At 43.5% G+C, this 9,598-nt stretch overlaps 1 long non-coding RNA gene across 1 annotated transcript; it reads right to left on the reverse strand.

Annotated features, from left to right (window-relative positions):
- Positions 1-311: 311 nt before the first annotated feature.
- LOC123376959 lies at positions 312-4,865 on the reverse strand. Its single transcript, XR_006582007.1, has 3 exons — positions 4,840-4,865; positions 2,250-2,345; positions 312-419 (listed from the first exon to the last, which is right to left on the reverse strand). It is a non-coding gene; the product is annotated as an uncharacterized LOC123376959 (long non-coding RNA).
- Between the last annotated feature and the right edge of the window lie 4,733 nt (positions 4,866-9,598).

Below are 9,598 nucleotides of genomic sequence, written 5' to 3' on the forward strand. Positions count from 1 at the left end.
TCCGGTGGATCTCCTGCAGGCATGACTGCGGAAGGTCAGCCAGAGCCGCCTGCTGCCCTGCCGGCAAAATGCTGCCCCAAGTGCCCGCTTGGCGCGCTGGGGTCTGGCGCCGGCCCTGCCTCCGTTGTCCTGTTTGCAAAGAAGTCAGGTAATGCTTGCTTTCTTCTCAGGAATGTGGCAAAATATTATTTTTTAAAGTAGTTAGAGAGCCTCAGAAAAAAGGCACTATATATAGTGCAAAGAATTGATACTATAAAAAGTCCTAAAAAGGAAGTTAATGTTATATTTGGATCATACAATCTGAATATTCACCGAACATCTCAAGAGCTCAGTGTACAGAGTTTTGTTTTCACTTATGATCTTTAGCTTGCTGTAGGGTCAAATTCTGTTTCCAGCCATTCTTTGTTTCCTTGCAAAACCTAATAAAACAACAAAGGAACAAAAATTAATTTAGTTCTTCTCCATACCCAAACAAATATGTGCTTTATTATCTTGCATTACATTCTGCTGATATAACTAAAATTCCTTTGATGGTAAAGTCATTGCAAGTACTTCGCCTGGATTGTGGTTGTATACCTTGTGCAGGGCCGCCCAGAGGGGGGGGGCAAGAGGGGCAATTTGCCCCAGGCCCCGAGTCCTACGGGGGCCCCCACCAGAGTTTTTCGGGGCCCCTGGAGCGGGGTCCTTCACTCGCTCCGGGGTGCCTGGCAAACTCTTGCGGGGCCGGGCGCAGGAGCTTCTGCCGCTCCCGGTCTTCGCCGGCGGGGGGTCCTTCCGCTCCGGGGCGGAAGGACCCCCCGCTGGCGAATTACCGCTGAAGACGAAGCGGGACCCGCCGCCGAAGTTCAGCCCGGTCTTCCACAGTAATTCGGCGGCGGGGGCCCTTCCGTTCCAGGACCCGCCGCCGAAGTGCCCCGAAGACCCGCGGCGGGGCCCCTCTCCGCCGAATTACCGCCGAAGACCGGGCTGCGCTTCGGCGGCGGGTCCCGCTTCGGCGGTAATTCAGCGGCGGGGGGGGCCCCGCCACAGGTCTTCGGGGCACTTCGGCGGCGGGTCCAGGAACGGAAGGGCCCCTCGCCGCCGAAGACCCCGGGCCCCCGGAATCCTCTGAGTGGCCCTGACCTTGTGTAAATACTTTCAGTCAGCAATAACTAAGATTAATTCAGCTTCACCAGCAAAGACTCACTGGGCCAATATCTACTGCTTTTCTATGAACCAAAGGCATTTAATCGTACAGCTGGAAACTAAGGCAAAGAACTAAGTACGTTAGTATTTGTGTAGTGTGAGATGGGAGATACTTGCAGAATAGTGGAGGCTACTCTCTGCAGATAAAGCAATTTGTTCCCCAGCCTCATTTGTGTGGGGGCACTGCAAAGTAGTAGTAGGCATAGGTGTATGGTTTATTTAAAAACAAATAAAATTTATTGTCCATATCCTGAGGAGAAAGCAAAGCAAATCCAGGTGGCAGAGTGAGATCTAGCCTGTTCAGCACAGAATCACACTCGATGAAGTACAAAGGAAACCAATGGCTGTGCATAACGATACTTATTTCTGCAGCAGAGAGGAACCTTCTGAAAACCACAGAGACAGTGACTTTATTAGATCTGATATGAGCCAGGAAGAGAGACAAGATTGTGCTGTGAGAATGAGCCTGAACAACACATTGCTGTGGGCATGTGACGGAAAAGACAGAGCCATGGGAAAACAAGGGTAATAATTGACTTGCACCAGGGGAAAAAGCTGACCTTTTCTGAAGTCAGATCTCCCCTCTGAGCCAATCCCAGGGCACATTTTCCCTGCTACCACCTGGAGGCCCACATAAGCCCTGGCCCTTAGTAGTATTCATGCTGAAAAACCTGTAGCATCACTGGAAAATCTGATTTTTCCTAGTCAAGGGTTTCAATTGTATGAAGTTGCATTTTTTGAATGGAACTTATCCACAGTTTATTTTAAAACTATGCTGACCTATTTCTCTCTGTCATGAGAATGCCCTGGGCATGTAATACATCCCTCATGCCAAGGAATGAGAATAATAATTTAAGTCAATATGAGAAAGCATAACTATGAGCAATGGACATAATTCAGAAAGGGAGAAAACTGGGCTGAGTATCAGAAAAAAACTTCACATCAGCAAGATCCCTTGGACTGGAACAGTCTCTTTCCAGGGAAGAGATGGATGCCACATTGCTTGAACCAGTTAAAGCTAGATTGGATGAAACAATAACCAAAATGTATTGTCAGGACCAAACCTGAACTGGCAGGGGAATCCCAAGTAAAGCTGGTTTGGAATGTCTTGACAAAATGCTTTCTCATCAGAAGAGTTTCTCCGTTCCAGGTTAGAACTTCTGGTGAGGTGAAATAGAAGAGAGAGCAAGATACCAGAATAGCCAATACTCCAAAGATTAGGGCACACTGCCTGATTCAGAACAGAGACCCTACAGCCTATGTGAGCACCCTAACTACCAGGCTATTGGCTATTCTAGAGCAGGTCACTCACTCACTCTGCCTCGTGGCTTTTTTTTTTCCCCACAAAATATTTCTAAAGGTCTCATTCTAAAACCTCAAAATGTTTCCAAACATAATTCTTGGTTTCTGGCCAGTTCTGCTTATTAGGTCTATTCTGTCTGTGATTTCTATTGTTCCATGAGAGCTTATGCATATAAATTGAGATGGTATGTAACATGTTGAAAAGTTAGCCCTTAATATCTCTATAAGCTTTTGGTGAGCTCTCCTTGGCTTCACATACTCAGTAGGCTTTATATCTCTTTTTCTAAAAGGTACTTGTGTGCTAAGACGATTCATTTTTTTTGTATTTACTTCATTGTGATAATTTATTAAAGTCTTCAGGAGTATAGCTCCAGATACTTTTGTCTGTATAGTGGAACTGCTGCATAGTTTGAGGCAAGACAACTGAGGTGGTACAACTCTTCACATATTGTTATAATTGAGCTCTCTGACTCACCTCCTGATGGTTCTATGGTCTACTAGTTCTTTTCTGGAAGGACAGACATTATTCCAATGGATTCACTAAAATATTGGAGGGCATGTTGTCTGGCTTGCAAGCTGTGCTGAGCACAAGCCTAGTGGATGAGGGAGCTTTAGGCAATCATTGTAGTGCCCCTGAGCATCAGTCAGATCATAGAATACCAGGATTGGAAGGGAACCTCAGGAGGTCATCTAGTCCAATCCCCTGCTCAAAGCAGGACTGATCCCCAGACAGATTTCTACCCCAGTTCCTTAAACAGCCCCCTCAATGATTGAACTCATAATGCTTGGTTTAGCAGGCCAATGCTCAAACCACTGAGCTATCCTTCCCCCGCAGGCTATCACAGGCTATACTCCCCAGATAGTTTAGAGCAGCATGAGGGTTGCCTCAGTGGTGACTCTCAAGAGCCATTCCAGTAACCGGGGATTCCTATGACATTGGGCTGCCCTGGCCATACCTGTTTTCCTCTAGATATACTTGGAGGCCAGGAGGGGAGGGGGTGCAGGAGCTACTACAATGGTTCATTGCCACCGAAGAACTCCTCTGTGTGGAGAAAATGCTCCACTGACTGCAACTGCAGGCTTTGGGGAAGCTTTGTTTGGGAGACCAGCACAAAGCTGCCTTAACAGCCCAGAAAATCTGACCCCTGATATATAGTAGATAGCAGACATTGCAAAATAATTTGCTTATGGTGAAAAAAGAGATGGTAGGTTTCTTCTCAATCCTTACTTTAAAATCCTATATACTGAAACTTTCAACTTGTTTGACTCTATCAATGGGTTTTACCCTGTAATACACTCAGAGAAACCACCACTAAAGTTTTCTATTCATTTAGTGACCACCTCCAGTTACAAGAATATGCTAAGTCAATCCATGCATATGTGTGATTACCATGCCTAGTGAATACGCCCACTCATCACATAAAGATCAATGGAGTTCAGCCTAAAACAGAGGTTACAGTATGGTTACAGTACACTGCCTTGGTTCTGCATAGCAAAGACTGGAACATATGCACAGAGCTCCTTTCATCAATCTAAATCAGCTACACTAGATCGTTTATCCAGGCACTAGATATATTCATTGATAAAATAATTATGGGTAAAGAAAGTAATATATCTCTCCCTAAAGGATACATTTAAATAGGCACTCGAATACCAACATGATAAGTGCCGTAGAATAACCTAAATAGATAGAAAGAAAATTGAACTTGTGTGTGCTCAGAGTTGTTATACGTGCAGCATTCAAAGTTCAGATGAGCAAAAACAACACGTGTTATGGGCCTCTTTAACACCTCCTGTCTGCGTGAATTATTTTCTTATTATTAAATTTAGCTTGTGGTGTACCTTGTAGCCTATAGTTACTTAGATAAACAGGTGATGAACACAGTACATATGAGCCAGACAACTTTATTTTGGTAATGTTAGTTTGTAACTGGAAAGTGTGACCTTTTGTGACCTTTAATGCTATTGTGGGCAAAGTGAGAAAAAGGTAAAAAAAACACACAAAAACTTATGAAACTAAATGAACTACTTATATTCTTGGCTCACATATAAAAAACCCTTCACAGCTGTTGGACCACCTAAGCTCTGTAGTCTTCCTAGGCTCTATCATTATTAAGTTGAGGCTGGTGCAAGGGGGCATAATTGCACAATGGGATGATTTCAGAGAATCACCTCATTCTTCAGCACTCCTGGAATATTTAATAAGGAAACGTGTGCTGCACCCTCTTTGAAAATGGACTTCTTGATTCCTACCTCTGTGAATATCTCAGAGGGCGAACTCATCCGTAACAACTTTGCAAGATTGTGTGAGCATGTCAGAAAATAAATCACACTGAATTAAGAAGCCATTACCCTGAAACACAAGTTCATAGTGTTCAAGAGTCATTCCCGGGTCCAGGAATCTCCTGTTAGGATTGGTTGAGTAATGAAAGATCACATTATTGCAAGAAAATCCAGGATGGCAGGCAACATTAAAGCCTTGAGATTAATATGGAGATGTCTCTGAGTTTTCTCACTGACTGCCTGAGAGCAAGGTTGGGCCGTTGTAGGAATAAGTTATGCAGGTATTTCCAATTTGTTACACTCCGATGCACCCTAGAACAGCCATCACAAAATGCCAGGACATTGAAGCAAGACACACAGATAGGTGGAATCAACACACGTAACAAAGTTAAGTCAGCAACAGTCTGAACAAAACATCATCACAGTCCAAATGGCAGGTGTGTAGCAGCAGGTCCTGAGTAACTGCACACACCCAACGCTATGTGCACATACACACAGGAACTAGAACTCTTGAGTTCAGGGAGCAGTGCCCAGGAAATGAACAGGGAGCAGGAAGCAATAAGCAGGGGAAGCAGGAAGGCAACACACACACACACACACAAACACAAACCCATCATCACAACTTCCTTCTCTTTCCCCAAAAGTTCAGCGGTATTTTACTGGTGGCACTTGGTGATACTGGGACTGTTGGTTATGTCTCTGATTCAGCTCGGGGTGGATGATGTTGCTGTGGTGCAACGTTCCCAATTAGCCACATGACATCACCATATGCAAAAAAAGTGTCCTCTTCCCTTCCTGTTCCCCTCCCAGTAGGCAAGATATCTTGCTGGCTAACAACTCATTCTCCGCCACACTCAGACTCTAACATATCACTAGCAAGATTTGAAGATAGAAAACTGCAGCCCAACACAACTGCAGCTTTTTCAGAATCAGCAGCCCTTGTCTCACTGGTTTCTTTCTTGTACTGTGGTAAGAAGCAAGAACCTCTGGATAAATGTGTGCTATGAGTTGTTTGCTAAGGAGAACAAAACAAGTGAGAAACTGCCACCAACAATGGCCTCCTTCAGGCAGCTCCCGAAACATGCAAATTATCAGTCACCCATATGGACTCATGCAACAGGCCAGTATCTTCCAGTAATGGATGGGTGATAGGACAGCTTGTTTCTAAACAATGTTGCTGTCACCTGCTCCAGAAGCCATCCTCACATTTGTGCAGCGTGGCTGCGAGAGTACCTGTGCAACAAAGAGATTCAAATGCCACAGGGAAGATTTGGCGTGTTGTGATGCATGCAGCTGTGACAGTCAGGAGCATAGCAACAGCATATTGAACACATCAGACACAGATTCTGAGGGGGAGCAGAAATGTTTCAACTATCTGCTAATTACTGTGACTGTTTTTCTGCAATATAGCTCAAAGGAGAGCCGCATTAGAAATTCAGTAATTCATAGTTATATGTAGGGGTTACATGAGAGTACATCTCTGTACTTTGTTATTCACATGATATATTCATACAAGACATTCTACAGCCCTCCTACTAAGAGTCACTACTATTATAAATACCTTATATGTATTGTCACTGTATTCAGGGATAGTAAGAAGATATTTCCAGTTGTGTGATGTGTGCTTAGACTTATGTCTTCCGCTGAACAGATAACATAAAAAATGGTTTATAATTAGGGGTAGGTGGCCTTGTTATCTGCATGACTTCATACAAATAGCAGATAGAACAACTTTTCTCAAATCAGTCCATTCTACAAATACACCGCTGTATTACATAGTACTAACAAGCTCATACTGTCGTGTGACTACAGACTTTTGCTTTAACTGAAGACAACACACACCAGTCATCACACAATTAAAGGGTGAAAAAGCCCTCTATGCCACTGCACTCCACACAGCAGAAGGGTCAGCCACATCCAGCAGTTAGGGTGCTAGTCTGAGACCCATGTTCGAGTCCCTACGCTGCCAAAGACTTCCCATATGACCTTAAGCAAGATACTAGTTCTCTCTGTGCCTCAGTTCCCTGTCTGCAAAATGAGGATTGTAATACTTCTCTGTCTTAGGAGCATGTTGTGAGGATGAATATATTAAAGATTGCAAGGTGCTTAGCTACTTTTGTAATGGGGAGAGTGCCTTAGTTAGATATTTGTTTTATGCTGTTCACTTTTTATTATTTTGTCTTTTTACCAAGTACATTATAAAGTACCTTGATGCCTCAGTTTTCCCATCTGTAAAATGAGAATAGTGATGCTTACCTCCTTTGTAAAAGGCTTTGAGATTTGCTGATGAAAAGTACTGTGTAAGAGTGAGGAATTATTATTACTATTGATTAAGTGCTTCAAATGTATAGTTATTGTGAATGCATATGTGCTCTCAATATATATTTTTATAGTATGCAACAAAAAAATCTCAGCTGCACACGATTTTGGAGCACCCTAACTGGAGATATACAGTGTCTGACTTTCATGGTGCTGAGTACCACAGCTTCTAGCCATTTTGATTGGAATTGTGTGTTCTCAGTTCCTCTAAAAAATCAAGCCACAGGTGTCTTGACTTAGGCATCCAAAATTAGAGGCAACATTTAAAAAAATGAATTTTAATGTCTGTAACATCAGGTGCAAAGCTCTATAAAGACTAATGACGTACTTCTCTGTAGTAGCGGTCAGACATGTGACCCTTATAGAAAACATTCTGGACCAGGCTGTGCCTAATTCTACATGGTTGCACAGGGCAGGACAGGACACAAGGAGGCTCTTCCCCCTTCTCAGATCCTTGCTTTGAAGGAGAGCACACACTAGGTATGTGTACACTGCAATTGGACACCCTGTGACTGCCCTGCGCCAGCTGACTCGGGCTCCCGGGATTCAGACTCATGGGCTGTTTAATTGTGGTGTAGATGTTACGGCTTGGGCTGAAGCCTGGGCTCTACGACCCTGTGAGGTGGGAAGGTCCCAGAGCATGGGCTCCAGTCTGTGCCCGAATGTCTACACTGCAATTAACAGCCCCACAGCCTGAGCCCTGCAAGCCTGATTCAGGTGGCACATGCCATACACAGGTGTCTAATTGCAGTGTAGACATGCCCCCTAGAGTCCTTGTTCTCAGAACGCAAAGCCCCAGCCAGGTTAGGGCTTCTGCTGTTTATAGTTTCTTCAGAGGGAACAGCTAAAGGTGGGGCTATGCTCCACAATGAGCTGTCTGGGTGCAGACTATATCCTCTCTGAGAGAGGCTCAGCAGCCACACTCCCAGGAGCGTTTGAAGGTGTTATGTTTGCTTGAGGTACAATGCATCCTGGAGACCTAGTTGACAGCATGCATTTTCACGCGCACACACCCAATGTGGTCTGATGGCAATAGGCCACAATCAGTTCCTCTCTGTTTTCTTTGTGCTGATTGCACCTTTCATCCAGAGGTCTCTTAGCACCCATTTCTTTTAGAAGGTTGTTGTTTCTTTTTAGAACACTAATGTATCCTCCTCATCTCATCTAGACAGTGTATTGTTATGGGGCAAATATATGGATCAGAATTTTTGTTTCACATACTCTTAAAAATAATAATCTGGCTGGGCTACAGCTATCAATAGGCAAAATTTTGCTTTTAGATCCCCCCAGCAGATCTCATTGCTCATCCTCTGCTCTTCCAAGGGGACAGCAATATATGTAGTAAGGGAACATTTTGAAGCCCATTATCCACTACACTTACATGAGATACAAATTCCACTTGTATTGCAAACAATGAATACTGAGAGTGTGACTCTCCATAAATGGCTTCCAGTGTGTATTCTGAGTACAGGTGAGTTTTCCTTGTATACTGACATTGGGACCAAAACTAATTAATTCTTCCCCATAAGTATCTCAGATCAGTGGTTTAGCTCATGTTGTCTCTTGTAGCAATGCTGATTTTTCTCCTGATTTTCCTTTTATGGAATTATATAACCATTTTAAACAAGCCACTACAGACTCAGGGCCCTCTTTCTTCTGCTTCTACAAATTTATTTCCTTCTGTTTCTTGAGAGGAAGAGTCTTTAATGAGCTAGAACAAACACAATTTAAAAAACCAATAATGCCAGATACTTACGTAAGAAGAAAAATGTTTACTATTCAAATAAGCACACACAGAGAGGTATGTGACAAGCTGTCAAAAAGTTACGGGTAGCCCTCTGTTTTCGAGAAGAGTGAATATGATCAAATTAAAATTGAAGACGTATTTGGAGCTTCAACCAAAGGTAGGAAATAGAGGCTACTCAGTTTCACCCACCAGTGAAAATTATCCAAAACTAGAATGATGATTCACAGAATGGTTGTATCAGTACTGGCTTTCTCTCATACATGACCACCGCAGGGACAGTACAAATGCTGTTCCATCTCTAGGGCACACCAGTACACATATTTTAAATAATCAAAGTTGATCCCTGGCTTTTTTTTTTACTGACCAAAACTCTCTGGTCTGAGACATGTGCAACAAAAAATAAATGACATGGAGTAATTTTCATGAAAAGCATCCTCCAAGTACCATACTTACTAATAGAAAGCATGAGAATGGAACTGAGTACAAAGAATAAAATCATAAACAGAGAAACAGGTCACACTTTCACAAGAAGTGACCCAGTGAGACCCCAGTGGTGCAATGAGCTCTGGGGGGAAAAGGGCTTCTGCACCCAGGGGGTGCTCATTGCAGGACTTGCCTATACAAAAACTTGACAACTGTTAGGCTGTTCGTGTGCTGAGACCACCACCTGACCAATATGGTCTCATTGTTTCCTGGTCCTCCCTGATCTGTCTGTATCCATCTGTTGTCTCTTGTTTTATAGTCAGATTATAAAGTCTTGGG

This window comes from Mauremys mutica, chromosome 1, assembly GCF_020497125.1.
Source record: "Mauremys mutica isolate MM-2020 ecotype Southern chromosome 1, ASM2049712v1, whole genome shotgun sequence".
NCBI classification, from domain to species: Eukaryota; Metazoa; Chordata; order Testudines; family Geoemydidae; genus Mauremys; species Mauremys mutica.